We start from the raw sequence: 15,104 nt of genomic DNA on the forward strand, positions 1-15,104 counted from the left end.
ACTTCATTTATAAAGAATTTTTTAAATAAATGATTCTCCATACTACGTTCCGTATTTTCACTATAAAGCGCTTCCTTTATTCTCCACAATTCAAACGTTTGTTCCCCTACATAAAAAAAATTAACTTTTAAGTATTCAAAATATAATAATAGGTAATATATGATAAATACTATTATATGACCATCGTCTTAATTAAGTATAACATATGAGCTAAAGAAAAAAAAAGAAACTAAGAATAATATTTACTAGCATAAAAATAAAAGCAAACAAAAAATATTTTTTAAATATTAACTTGTCTTCATACATTTTTCCTTACTTTAGTCAGAATAAATATCTGACATACAAATCCAATAAAATTTTGACTATGTGATAAATTCTTTCATGGCTTTACGAGAAACATTTATAAAAATATTTGCCACTATTTTTCGTATAATAATGATACGAAAAAAATTATGAAAGCGTATTTTTATGGCATAAACACTACAGTTTGTTTAATTCATAAAATGTACAAGAACCATTATTTTTTGTAAATAAAGGGAAAAAAAGGCAAAATAACACTATTATATATTTAACTACGAAAATACCGTTTAAAATCTATTATTATTTTAATTATTTAATTAAATTAATGAAAATTATTATTTATTTAATTATTTAACAAATAATTAAATTTATTGTAAATATTTATTGTTTTTCTCTCGCTTCCTGATATGCTAGAATTTTGAATTTCAAACATTTGATTATTCTTGATGATAATTCACTATTTTAATATTTTCTGAATTTATTCATAACTTAATTAAATTTTGTTTCCATAAGAATATTGTTGTAAGGTATTAAATATATAAAACCTTATTTAAAAATGCTTAATAATTATGATAATGCATAAGGAATAAAAATAGTATTCGAAATTCAAAAACACTTTAAATGAAAGAATAAATGTTTTATTACAATATAAAAATGCTTGGGGTGCACTAAAAAATCACTTTTATTAAATAGATTGATTATTTAAATATTCTTTTATACATTTTTTGAGATTTGAGTTGATTGCGTCTAATTTAAGCGCTGATTGTTAGATGAGGGTCCTGTTTCAGAAGTTAAACAAGGACTGAAACCTTTTACTTTCATAAAAGTCAGTCATCGAGGAAGTCTCACAAACGATGAAATTCGGAAGAATCGGTTTTCGAAGCACAGATTTCATCACAATTCTTTGTTAAAATTACGCGAACATTAGATAATTTCTTTTTTTCACAAACACAGCCCTCAAGCTCTTGTCAAGTTTCCTTTCCTCATTTTTGCCTGCTAAACTGTTTTAAAGAGAAGCTGATGTTAAATGGGATTGAAGAAATCTAACAATAAGATGTTATGCTATATTGACAAAATTTTCTTTTAATTTGTTAATTCAGAAAAAAAAACTATTTTACAATTAAAGAAAAAAAAACTGCTAATAAATCTTATAAACATCATTAATCGTAATTTAGAAATTTGCACATAAAATTTAATTTTAAGTACACAGGATGCCCATTCTAAATACGGCTTAATAAATTAATGCAGTTTAAACCGTTAGAAAAATACATATAATTCCATTTAGGAAAGAACTTTAAATGAATTGAAGAATTATTCTATATTGTTTCGGTAAATTAATGTACTGTCGTAAAAGTTACGAATGTTAATTTCTTAAATAAATTTTCTTACATATTAATCATATTTAAAAATATTTTAAAATTTTAGTATTTAAAAAGTTCTACTCTTCTATGACTGAAATTAGTCTAGTTATGAAATATTGAATAACAATGCTTTAATTAAATATAGATATATGTTGCAAAACCCATTTGATGATTGATATATCTTCCTTGAGGCAGCCATTGAAATATTCTGAAATCGCCTAAAATGTTTATATTCATATTTATGTTTCAAGGTACATATTTGAGCTGTTTTAATCATAGAAACATTTTTTAATGTTACCATTTTAAGAATAATTTACTAAATATTTCTGACATTTATTAAATAAAATGACTAGAAGATTATATAAAAGTTGAGAAAATAAATTGAAAGTTTTTTTCAACAATTTATTGCCTGATATACAAAACATAAAACAGAATTCTTCATGCCATTTAAAGCCTTTTTCCGGATAGGAGCATATGATTATTTCTAACAGTTTCATAAGAAATCTGTTATCGGTACACAATTAGAATAGAAGCCCTATATATCTAGAAATCAATATATATTTTTAGAGGCACAAAATGTGTATGAAATATTTCATGAAATAAAGAATCAGAAAATTTAAGTTTTGTTCAACTTAAGTACATACAAAAAAAAAATGGGATATTCATTTATGTTTACTATTCTATGCATAAAATAATGAAAAATTTCCATTTCACTGTATTTGGTTAAAATTTGAATTTAAATTACAGCATAATAGCTTCATTCGCTGGAATGAATGAACTTATAACTAACTGGTGCATTATATAATGCTTTTTCACATTCTCAGAAATCTGAGTAAATACTATATGATAAAATACTAATTTATGATAAAAGATGTACCATATACTATTCGACTTTCACAGAGCGAAATGTCCAATTCATAGCATTTCAAAAGGTTATTTGATTCACATTTCCAAATAATTCACTTTTTCCAAACGTATGAATTTAATGTAAGGGTGTCTTTTAGGCTCAATGATCGGGAATTTTCATAACTTCAGAGTATTCTAGTAAGTGGCCTTGAAGTCAGCTCAACTGACGATTTTTAAAAGCACAAATATACACAGAAGGAATCTCTTACACCGATTCCCGCTGCTATCTCCGAAGCCAGTGCGATGTCGTTTGCCGTTACATTCCTAATTTCAAGAACGTGTTCAATTAGCTCGGCTGGACCCCGACGGTATTGTAAGTTATCGCGTCCAACAGGCAGCAGCTTAACTGCATGCAGGACTGATTTAACCATTAAATGTGTGGGTTATAGCTGGATATATTCCGGTAGATCCCATTCTAGCGTGTTTGTGCTGCATGTGTAGTAAGTAGTTGATTTTCAAGTAATCGTTCTCGTATCTTGTAGTTAGTTGTTAATCGAGTCATAGACACAAATGCCTAGTATCATTAAATTGGCTCGAAAGCTTTGAATGTCTTATTCTTGTTAAGCATAATGAGCAGATAGATGTATAAGGATTTGAACAGTTTTGGAAATATGCGTTCATTATTGATTATTATTCAAAATGTGTCAAACATTATCATAAAGCAGGATATTATATAAATTATTAATGATTCATTTATCAATACCCATCCTATTACATTTGATAATATCATGACTTGTCAGTATAAGTAATTCTTACAAAGTCTTAAATGGTTTTGACATTTTTCGTGTTCATTTTCCATGTTTATATGGTTTAACAGAAATCCAAGTATGTAAGCTTTGTGTACAATTAATACGATAAAATGGAGAACTTTAACGCTAATGTGATGAAGAAGTATTGAATAATACTTTTGATATAGATTTCAGGATTTTTATATTTATTCCCAATAAAACCACCGAGACATTATTTTTTTGCATTCCTTAATATTATTTTTAAACATACAGTAGTCATAGCAAGCACTGAAAATCAATCATTCATTACATTTTCCTATAATCATCCATATCAGTTTTTCATATTTTAACAAATGCAGTAAATTCATGATAACAGTTTTTGTTATGAGATTATGGAGGAATTTTAAATTCCATTGTTTTCAAAAGGGTATGGAGTTTTGCCTGATTTTGGAAAAAGACTTAATTTCAGACTTTTGAGCATTTTAGCTGGTAGTTCATATTCAAAGCTTGAATTCGGTTAATCTCATTTTTTTTTATTTTTATTTATTTATTTATTTTTTTGTTTTTTTTGTTTTACTCACTCATTTGCATTGGAAAAGGTTCCCGTTGAATATCGGATCTGATTACCCAGATTAATTCGCGAATTTTGCAATAGAAATTTCATGCACATTGGTAAAGGTATTAAGAAATAAAAGAAGTGGGTTTTTTTTCCAGTTTTCTTTTTTAAAAAAACGTATAACAACATTAGAAGATTTGTTTCCTTGTAATGGGATCTTCTCAAGCTATAATAGTGCTCAAAAGAATATTTTAGCTGCATAATATAATTATCCTATTTTAGCTATTAGAGAATATAATAGTATTATTTAGTTAGAGAATATAATAGTATTATTTAGTTAGAGAATGTAATAGTATTTTGAGAATATATTATTTTGTTTTGAGTAATATTAATAGCTGTATATCACTAAAAAAAAAACTATACAATAAGATCGGCAAGAGAAACATTTATTTTAATTGCTGACTTCAACTCATTGATATATGCTAATTATTCTTGCTTAGGTTTATTCGCACAATGATAGGTGAATTTAAAGGTTAAAAAGAATTCAGTTGCTAGATTCCAAAACAGCAATTGATTTTTCTTATCTGATAATGACGCAAACCAAAATAATAGGGAAATTTTTATCTCAACCAGGCATTACAGACGGTGGTAACGATTATATGAATGGACAAGTGCGATTGATTAATATATATATTCTAGATGAATCTTCTGTATTTTTTATTATGAGTGAAAAGAATTCAGAATTACTTTGGATACATAAAGATATTCAAAATAACTGCATTTAAAAGGCAGTTGTTTTCCATAGAGTGAAAATCGTGAAAAGTTATTTACTTTTCATAATTTTTTTTTCACATATACCTTAATCAAAAACGCTTTTGTTATATAAGTATTATTAGAAACGATTTTCTGAGAAAAGTACCTGTAATTTTGTTCAAAAAGCCATAATTCTACTATACCAATTATTACTAAATGCTTTACAAATAAGATGTTAACATTACAGTGTTTTCAAATCAGTGATCATAAAATAGAAAGAACACTGCCAACGCTATTGTTCGATGTATTTGCTTTATTATTCAGATTCTGTATTAATAGTACTTGAATTAATAAATATTAATCTGTTTCTAATTATAATAATTTTATTTTAAAAAATATCTAAGAGTAAACATATGTGGAAGTATCGTTGAACTGATTTAAAGAGTAGACTATAATAATTTCTACTTCATTAAATTTTCCAGTTTTGGACTTGTAACAAATTTGTATTAAACTGAACTGAATTTGTAATTAAGCTGAATAGCACTGATTAACTTTATTATAAATAACTATTTCGCATCAATTAAAACAAATTAATTTATTATGATGTTTATAGAAAGAAATCTTTTGACAAATGAAAGATAAGACTATGATTGATTCTTTGTTTATCAACGTCTTAATGCCTGTAACTTAAAAACTGATTGACTGATGTTTCACACATTTTTGCAGCGTCAACAAATAAACCAGCGAAACAGACGATGAACACATGTTTTTCTATGTATTCATGTTTGTGCATACGATTATGAATTGACTAGAAAAAAATACCTAAGGATTTCTCACACAAGACATATTAGGATTGCAGACAGATGAAAATGAACATCGAAACATCGAACGAGAAGAAAATGAACATCGAATTGAAAGTGAGGATTATGCAATTTTATAAATTTATGAAAAGTTTCTGAGATAATAGCTTGGCAGTTTCATGTTTAGCTTTATTATGTGCATAACAGATGATTTAAATTAGTGAAAATGTTGCTTTGTGAAATGCTTGTAAAAAATTATCAAAAGTTCTGAATCGAATTTGAGGAATATGCTATAACGAATAATATATATAATTTTAAAAATATTTTATTTATTTTTTTAAAATTAATTTGCGAATTTAAGAGCTGTTACAATAAATAATCAACCTTGAACGAATTAAATACGCTAACAGCTTATTCACTAAATATCAAAACTTGAATAGGTGCCTCTAGAAATGTATTATTCCAAACTTCATTTTTTCCGAATTCTTGGATGTTTATGTATTTTCTGGTGAATACAAGTTGGATTCGATGTTTTATGGATCCGAAGTTTCCAATAAAAATAAACTGCTTACGATTTTCCAGAATGATCCGGCCAGGTGCTTTACTACATTTTCTTTCTTTCCTGTATAAAAATTACAATGAATCCCTTGTTTCGTAAGAATCTAGTTACACAATTTAGATTTTTTTTCAACACAGCGATGGAAGTGTTTTAGAACGATGCAATTGCAACTCTGGAAGTTTGCACTCTAAAACTAGTAGAGTACCCGAGTTTTACAACTTCTAAAATTCGGTTTCAAAAACTCGAGATGGAAATTTCTTCGAAAACAATGATATAAAGTTATAAATTGGCACTTTTTATTGTTTTCGGAGAAGATAGCATGCGAGTTTCTTGTTATTGGTGTTTTAGAAGCTATAAAATTCAGGCGTCTATAAAACGATCGCTGTTGGTGTTCAACAGAAAATTCTTATTCACACCGGAGGATTCTTGTTGTTTTTCCGAAATTGTTTCTGTTTATTAAAAAAGAGATTCAAATATTTAAATCGAAATCTATGAAAAATTTTATTATTTGATTAAAACATAATTATTTTTTAGCATAATTTTAGATTTTTCTAATTGTCAACTTTAATTTCTTTACATATTAATGCAATAGAATAATCTTTTAAAAATATTGTGTTAATTTTCATTTAATTTTAGGAAATCATCTCAGTTAATAATTCTGCTATGTAGGGAAATATAAAGCACATTATTTTATTTGTAATTGTTGAAAAATTTATAAAAAAAAATTAAAAAAATTATTATTATCTAAAATTTCAAATGAAATTTCTATTTTATATATTATTTTTTTCTATTTGAAAAAAAGAATCAATTCTCGGGCAAATTATGATTTTAACAAACATTTTTAAAAATATTTTCGCAATTATTACATCCATTTTCCTTATAATTTTTTTTTAATATTTAAATAATAATTTAAAGATTCATTCATAAAAAATTTAATATTTTTAGATTAGATTATCAAGTTTAAAAATTCATTAATATACGAACTACCACAACTCATGTATGCATTTCAGTAAAGTGACATTATTATTTACATTTATTTTCTTTCACAATACTGTTTTTTTTTAAAGAAAAAATATTCTGGATTGTAAAAATTGAATCCTATTTCATAGAATAGATTTTTAAGAACGGTATATTCTATTTCGCCTTAGTTTGTGGTTTTTTTTATCTGCTGGTTTTAGATAATTGCGTATAGTGTTTAATAATATGTACGTGTTTAGATAGACAACTAAAATTTAAATGAATTGTTATTTGTAGCTTCTTTTATTTTTCTCCTAGCATCATATTGTTATCTTTTCTTCCCACAAAGCGGAAAATATTTTTAATAGATCGCAATGAAAGCGGAAAAGATATTTTTTTGTTACAAACTTATTAAAATAATCTTTCATCACCAGGATCTTCCTTTTAAATTCATGTCTTTTTGTAAAACTATGTATATGAAACGGACATACACATTATTCCAAAATCATTAGAACTACTCTTAAGGGCAATGGTCTGCGCTACTGCAATTCATCTTTACGAAATCGCTTTGCTATATAAGATACGTGGAATAGATTCACCATCTATCAAATAATTACACCTGAAATGATAAGTTTTCAGTTTGCTGAAATTATTTTTAATGCAAATTTTCAACTCTATATTTAGAACTTCTATTAGTCACAATGACTTATTTAATGGCACTGATAAAAATTTCATCTGAAATTTATTTTTAGTTACAATAGTCATTTTTACTTTAGATTTATTTTCAGTGACAAAGACATCTTTGCTAAAATTTTGACTGTAGCCAAAACGTAACACTCTGATTCTTGGATGAGACAATATTTTATAAAATAAATCAGCATAATAATTCAACGAGATTCTGCAGAGCAATGGTTAGTCAGTCTAGGTGGTTCTCCAACTTTTGTAACCCATATTTTAGAAAAGGAACCTATAGTGATCACTTTATCTCCAATGCATTAAATTTTTACATAGAAGCAATATTTGCATTTCTTTGAAAAGTGGTATTATGAATAAAAAAATAAAGAAAAACACATTAATAATTGAATGAATGATAAAGATTTGATAACAATAACGATGAAGATTTTAACTAAAATCACATTTCTGAAAACTGTTCGAAAATGGAAATGCATTTGCCATCTTGTCACCAAAAATAGCTTGCGTCACATACTTAAATGCATTTTCAATAAATATGGCTTTAAAAATGGATTGCAGTGTATAAATACACATATCATTACGAATTAACATATGGATTATAGAATGTCAAAAATAAATAAACTTATTGTTTATTTTCTATTCTATAGACTTCGTAGCCCTTGTAGTATGAAAGTTACGAATCGGAATACCAAATAATACAGGCTTCTCATACGCCTTTTATATTAGTGTGTTGTCCACCTACAAAAATTCTGGAGAACTAACATTTTTAATTTATTAATTAATAATTAGAATTAATTAATAATTATTAAATATTAAATAATTAATTAATAACAATTTTTAGATTGAAAATATAGTTTAAAACCCCAGTGTAATGAAAAGTTACATTTTTCTTTATTTCTTCTTTCTGTTCTTAGAAACAAATCTCAAACTTTGTAAACATAATATAAAATTGATAGCAAATGTTACTTTATTTCCCTTTTCGACTAACTAAAATTAACTTTAATTAATTGTCAGTCACTTATATATTTTCGGATCGAAGATATAGTTCAAAGAGCCAATGTATTATAAGATATTCTTCGCCTTTTTTTTTTTCTCCGTCTGCTGTTCGGGACAGCTTACATACTTCGCGTTGAAATATATGTCTTTATCTAGAATAAATTGCAAATATCATTGAATTTTTTTGTTATTTCTTCTTTAACGTTCATAGAAGTAAATCACAAAGTCATGTTAAGTCAAAGTGTTAAGTCATGGGCCTTAATCTAAAATTGATAATAAATGTTACTTCATTTCCCTTTTTGACTAACTAAAATTGACTTTAACTAATTATCAGTTACACATATATTTTCGGATCGAAGGCAAATTTCAAAGAGCCAATGTGTTATAAAGTAAATTTCTTCGCCAGCTCTTTTTCGTCTGTTGTTTGGAACAACTTACGAACTTCATGTTGAAACATACGCCGTTATCTAGAATAAATTGCAAGTGTTACTTCGCTTCTCTTTTCACGAGTATCCCCAGCCAAAAGAGCGGGAAGAAATTCCACCCTAATAAAACAGCGGAGATGATTGCCAAGTCGCGTGATATCGCTTCGTCAAGTTTGATGAATGAACACCGTTATCGCCAAACATTGTGCGATGCCGCCATATTCCCTCAAAAATTTTCAATAGCCAGGAAAGCACTGTTGTTATTGCGTTATTAAATATTATGGATGTGCCTTTTTTTCATTATCTTTTCCTCCCTAAATCAATTAGTGAAATGTGCGTTTAAAGTTAATTGAAAAGTAATTAGTTGGATGGAGGACTAATCATCGTTTTAGTGGGAAAAGAACTGATAAGACTTGTGAGAAAAGCTGCGTATGTTTAAGAGTTTATGATGGGACGGTTGACGGTCGAGACAGAAGAAAATAAAATTCCGTTGTTGTTGATAAAAGAAAAATGTGTGTGTGTGGGGGGGGGGCATTAATCGCTGAAGAGTGAGTTAGTCTAGAAAAAAGTGCAGTTTTTGAAGGTATTTTAGTCCTTGAAGGTCTTAGAAAATCTCTTCCGTAGTATTGAAAAAAAATGTCTGCCGATTTTTTAAAGAACTGAACATTCTGAAAATTTAATCTTTTGAGTTGATTGATTTTCGATTTATTGCACATATTTTAAGTTGTGTAATCACTCGAAATTAATTTATTACTTAAAATATCAAATAAAACTTAACAAGAGAAATAAATTTGGCAGTAATTACCTTTTAAATTCTTCAATATCTCCTTAATGGTTTACTTTTAAGTTATTAATCGAGTCGAAGTCATAAATTTTCTTTTGTTTAAATATTTACTTTGTTTGGCGCGAGTTCACTGAATCCTGTTTCAATATTTGAATAAGTAACTGAAATTAATTCGGATGGGCAAAAAAAATTCTTCTCTATTTGTGAATATAATTTGATTATTTGTATTGATCAAGACATTCATTAAATAGAAGTGAAAATGAATTATTTTAAAATTATTATATTTATTTACTTCACTCATTTTTAAAACTGTTTGAATTTAGTGAATTGTAAAATATTTCCTGGCATTAAATAATATTTTTTCAAAGAAACTGTTCATCATCCAGAATTGGTTGAACATTTCTTCAGGTATATAATTTGAAAAATTTGATATAAGAGACAGAAAACCTCGGTTTAAAGCTTTTTATGCTTCTATAGAAAGTTTTAAGAAAATATTTTTGACATGGCAGCATTTTTCTAAAACAAGTTTTTTAAAGAATGCGTCTATCCAAGACAGAATCAACTTTACAAATTCATCATTTAGGGAATCATAAAAACTCATTATGATATATTAATTATTTCACTTAAAATTAATTAATAAATTATGAGTAAAGAAGACTGAAAAATAATCACTCCAGAGATAAATTATAGAAAAAATATTGATTATTATCACTGATTTTCTAAATTCCTCATCATAAAAATGATATACATATCGCTAAAATCCAAACAAATTCTGCTTTAAAATTTAAAATAGAAATAATTAATATTTTTCTTTGAACATTCTGCATTAAATTAATATGAAAGAATAAAATGTTATGAATGGGGAAAAGTAATCACAACTTCGGAATTTTGGACCAACTTCGATCACTTTTAAAAATCCAAATATTGGTAAGTTCATGGGATTTTTTTAATATTTTTTGTACATAAAAAAGATCTACAATTAGACCTCCTCCTTACTTAACTGACTTATCACATTTATGAAATTAAGGATATTTCATTATAAGTTTAGCTATTTAAAAATTTAAGTCACGTCTATTTCTGGAAAATCAAATGACCACAATGTGACAAGGGCAAGTAGCTGTCTTGATGAGCCTACCATTTGTCAATGTGCTATTGGGTCAAGTGGCGTTCCTGAGGTAGGCATAAACTTCTATCGCACTCGACAGTTGACCTCGTGTGAACACTGCTTAGACCATGACAGTTCGTTTCTATTCCACGTATTTATTTCTTCCCCCTTCTGGGTGAAGATTTGATGAACCACAAAACTTTCATTCAGTTATATAAAGTTTGAGATAGTTCATCTTTCAGCGTAACTAAAATGGTTATTTCTAAACAAATTTTTAAAAAAATGTTTATAAAGAATATTAATTCTTGGAATCAAAATAACCATTCATTCAGATCTTGCCTTAGCAAATCACCGCTATCAAAACAAGATTTCTGCCCGCACACAGGAATATCCAACTCTAAAAACGAATAATAGCATGAAGTTCATCCTTGAGATTTTGAAAATGAACTTCGTTAAAAGTTTTAATGGGACAAGAACACACCTGAAATATTTATGAACGAAAACAGCTTACAGTTGGCATAATATATGAATATTGAACACTAATATTAATAGGCACATATTTTACTTTTTTTATTGGTACAAACAAGAATAAGGAAAAAAATTTATATAAAATGAGCGAATAAAGATTCTTGGTAATTGCTGGTCATCTATTTGTCAATAAACGAAAAATAACTTCAATATTGTTTTTTTAATATATATATATATATATATATATATATATATATATATATATATATATATATATATATATATATATATATATATATATATATATATATATATATATATTAGACTTCTAATGTATATTTTAATTTATAATATTTCAAGTACAATAAATGTATACATATATAGAACATAAGTAAAAGAGATAAATAGTAATAAATATTTCTTCATATTACATACTATTGAATGTATCATTAATAAATTACTAAAAGCTATTTTTAATTCTTGCTTGTAGTTTGGACTTTTTTAATGTTTATTAAGCATTTTCCCAAAAAGAAATGTTATGGCACCATCTAAATTAAAAATATTCCATGAGCACCAAATTTTTAACTGAACTTTTCTCCTGTGTTATGTAAATACATAGTGATAATCTTTTTACAAAAATAAATTGCTTATGGGTCTTTTTTTTAATTAAGAATTTTATGCATGATTATTGCAATGATTTTTAGAAATTGTTAAAAGAAAATGAGATAATTCTAAAATCTGAAGGCACAAATATATGAGTGTGAGGATTAAACATAGAGAGAAAAATTGTGAAAAACAAATATTTTCTTTCTAAAAATATGAAAAAGAATTTTTAAGTAATATTGTATGTAAAAATGTGATTTGGAATACTTAAATGTATATTCCATATATTATCGGAACTACCAGAAGTTAGTAATGAACTTTTCTGAAATTTTTAAAGCATTAAAAAAAAAAGATGATACAATAAATTATTTAGAAAAACTAAATAACTTTGTTTCTAACTCTCATTATACATTCATGGAATCCATAAACATTTGAAATATTTCGTATCAAAATGACAAATTTCAGTTGTATCAAAATGACAAATTTCAGTTGTATCAGAATGACAAATTTCAGTTGTATCAAAATGACAATATTTATTCAAAAATTTGGGCTTTCCTTATTTATCTAGACAAAATAAAGCAGTAAGACATTGAATTACTATCTTTCATAATTCATTTTTTTTTTCCATGCATGTATTAAAGTAAGATTGTATGTATGCTTCTTACTGTAAAACAACAACAACAACAAAAGGTCATCCATGTTCTTTCAAATGTGTGAAGAAGTAATGATTCTAAGCGGAAGGCTTTCTGTTCGTTGTCCCTAATTCTCTACCAAAGCAAGCATTCTTTTTTTTTTTGTTCTATTTCTGCTATTCATTCTGTCATGAGTTCAGATTACTATCAAACAAACTTCATTAATGCAGTGCAATAAGTTCTCATGGTTACTAAGCTTCCCACCGTAAGAATTCAACCAGCTTTAATGAGCCCAGAAATAAAAAGCAAGCTTATGCTGAATTCCAGAGAGTGGTTTTCGAGGAGGAAAACTGATAGTCGACGAGGGAGAGAGACAAAAGCTAGATTTTGCTGAGTTCAGGTTTCTAAAACCGGTTTCGCGAAAGTCCGGTTTCACTTTACTCGAGTAAAGTAAATGAAAGAGCTGGCATTTTTCTTAGATGGCATAATTGTTGCCAGCTTCCTTTTCGTTGGTTTTGTTTGCCAAAACGGGGGCGAAGTTCGTTTCCTGTAAATCGGAGGGTGGGTGGAATTCATTCTCAGGTCTCTTTAGGGAGAATTAAAGTCATTTGCATAAGATTTCACCTCACATGCTTTATCAAGCAGAGAGGTTAAGCCCATTTGTTTAAACAAGTCCATGTCAAAAGTGCTAAAAATATTCTCCGATTATAGGTTTTTCCGGGAAAAGACTTCTGAAAAGACTTTTAATCTTAGGTAGGATTGAAGGAGAGTCAATTTATTCTTGTATTCTATTGAAAGATGAATTATGAAATGCCGGTAAAATACATTTATTTTTGTTGTTGATATAAAATCAGAGACATAGAAATAAAAGGAAAAAAATGAAAAATATAAAATTTTTCATACTTCTTAATAAAAATATTTATTAAATATTTTACAAGTCTTTCTAATTTTCAATTAATCACATAAATTCTTAAAATTCTTATTTATTTTTATTTATGTGATATAAAATCTTTCCACAACATTTCGTTTCCTGAAAAAAATGTGTAATGCTTAAAAATGGAACAGAAATTTATTGAACCTGAAATCTTTGCTAAACTCATGAAAGAATTTAAATTAGAAAAATTTAACACTAAATTTCACATGAAATTGAAATTATTTGAGTTGGAGTGATTGATTGTATATACATATAGTCAAGACGCAGATTGTTAAGATCTGAATTCCATTTCATTGAGTCATTTCTCTACTTCAAATATCTTCATGATGTGGCTTCATAAGACCAAATAACAAGCATTTTAATCTGACTCCTTTATTTTCACATTAAATAATAATATTTACAATCCTCTTTACATAAAAGTTGCCATTCTCAAAAAAGGAAACTTTATTTCGAACGCAACAAAGAATTTAATTTTGGCTCAGTGCCAGCGGCGCTCGTGACACTTCATGACATAAAATCATGATCTGTTTTTACACGACATGTTGGAGCCTAATAAAGCTAGATGGTGCATCATACACTTTTAATAGAAATAAAGTATATTTTATGTATTTACTAATTGTTATACACTGTGAAAAAAATATTTTTTCTGATTCAAATTTTTACTACTTTGAAATGTTTTTTCTGAATTATTTTGATAAAAAAAATGTCTAGTGAAAAAAAAAAAAAAAAGAATTCTGTTTCCGAGCGAAAGTACAAAATAAAATTATGAAAAATTTGGTTAACTCTGTACTTAGTTATAATAATCAAATTAATCCGCAATTATCTAGAAAGTGGTTAATTTCTTAAATACTCAATAGTGGAAGTTTTTTTTTAATATAAATTTAATAAACTCTAGAAAAAAATATCCACAAGTGGCCATTGAAAGAAATATATGCCTAAAACATCTTGCTGCTTATCTGAAATGAGATTTACCTAATGAAATCTGAGTTTTTAAATGAAAACCTCCTTGTATTTTTCTTCATCGCCTACTGTTTCACTAAAAATTCATTAAGTATATACATCATATGCATTTATGCTAATCGCTTAACACAACGGCTAAAATAAAGCAACAGTTTTTTTTTTAAACACTTGCCAGTTGTTAAAGAGGGCTTCGCATCCTCAGTCCCTTACATCCCTAAAAAAAAGTGACCGAGACTTAATGAAACTTAATGATACATTCCGTGAAGATTCTGGATTCCCTCTTCACAGCTCTAACTGGTTCTTCACCGCTAAATCTTTGGTAAAAATACAGCTCGAAGCAGCAAATTAGAAATGATTTAGCGAGCCGAACAGCAAGCTTAGCGACACAAGGCGTTTATAAAAGTATCCAATGACTGAAATTTTGAAAAATAACCCCAGCGGTAATTTAGCTAAGTGCTGGGGGTATAAATCTTCCTCGAGGAAAAATGCGGAAGAAAGGCGGAAATTTAAGACTCCCTCAAAATGCTCTCTGATTGGTTTGTAAGAGCGGAGAATTGATCGTTTGCTGCCGTTGGATATGCTAA

Source organism: Argiope bruennichi, chromosome 4 (assembly GCF_947563725.1).
Source record: "Argiope bruennichi chromosome 4, qqArgBrue1.1, whole genome shotgun sequence".
NCBI classification, from domain to species: Eukaryota; Metazoa; Arthropoda; class Arachnida; order Araneae; family Araneidae; genus Argiope; species Argiope bruennichi.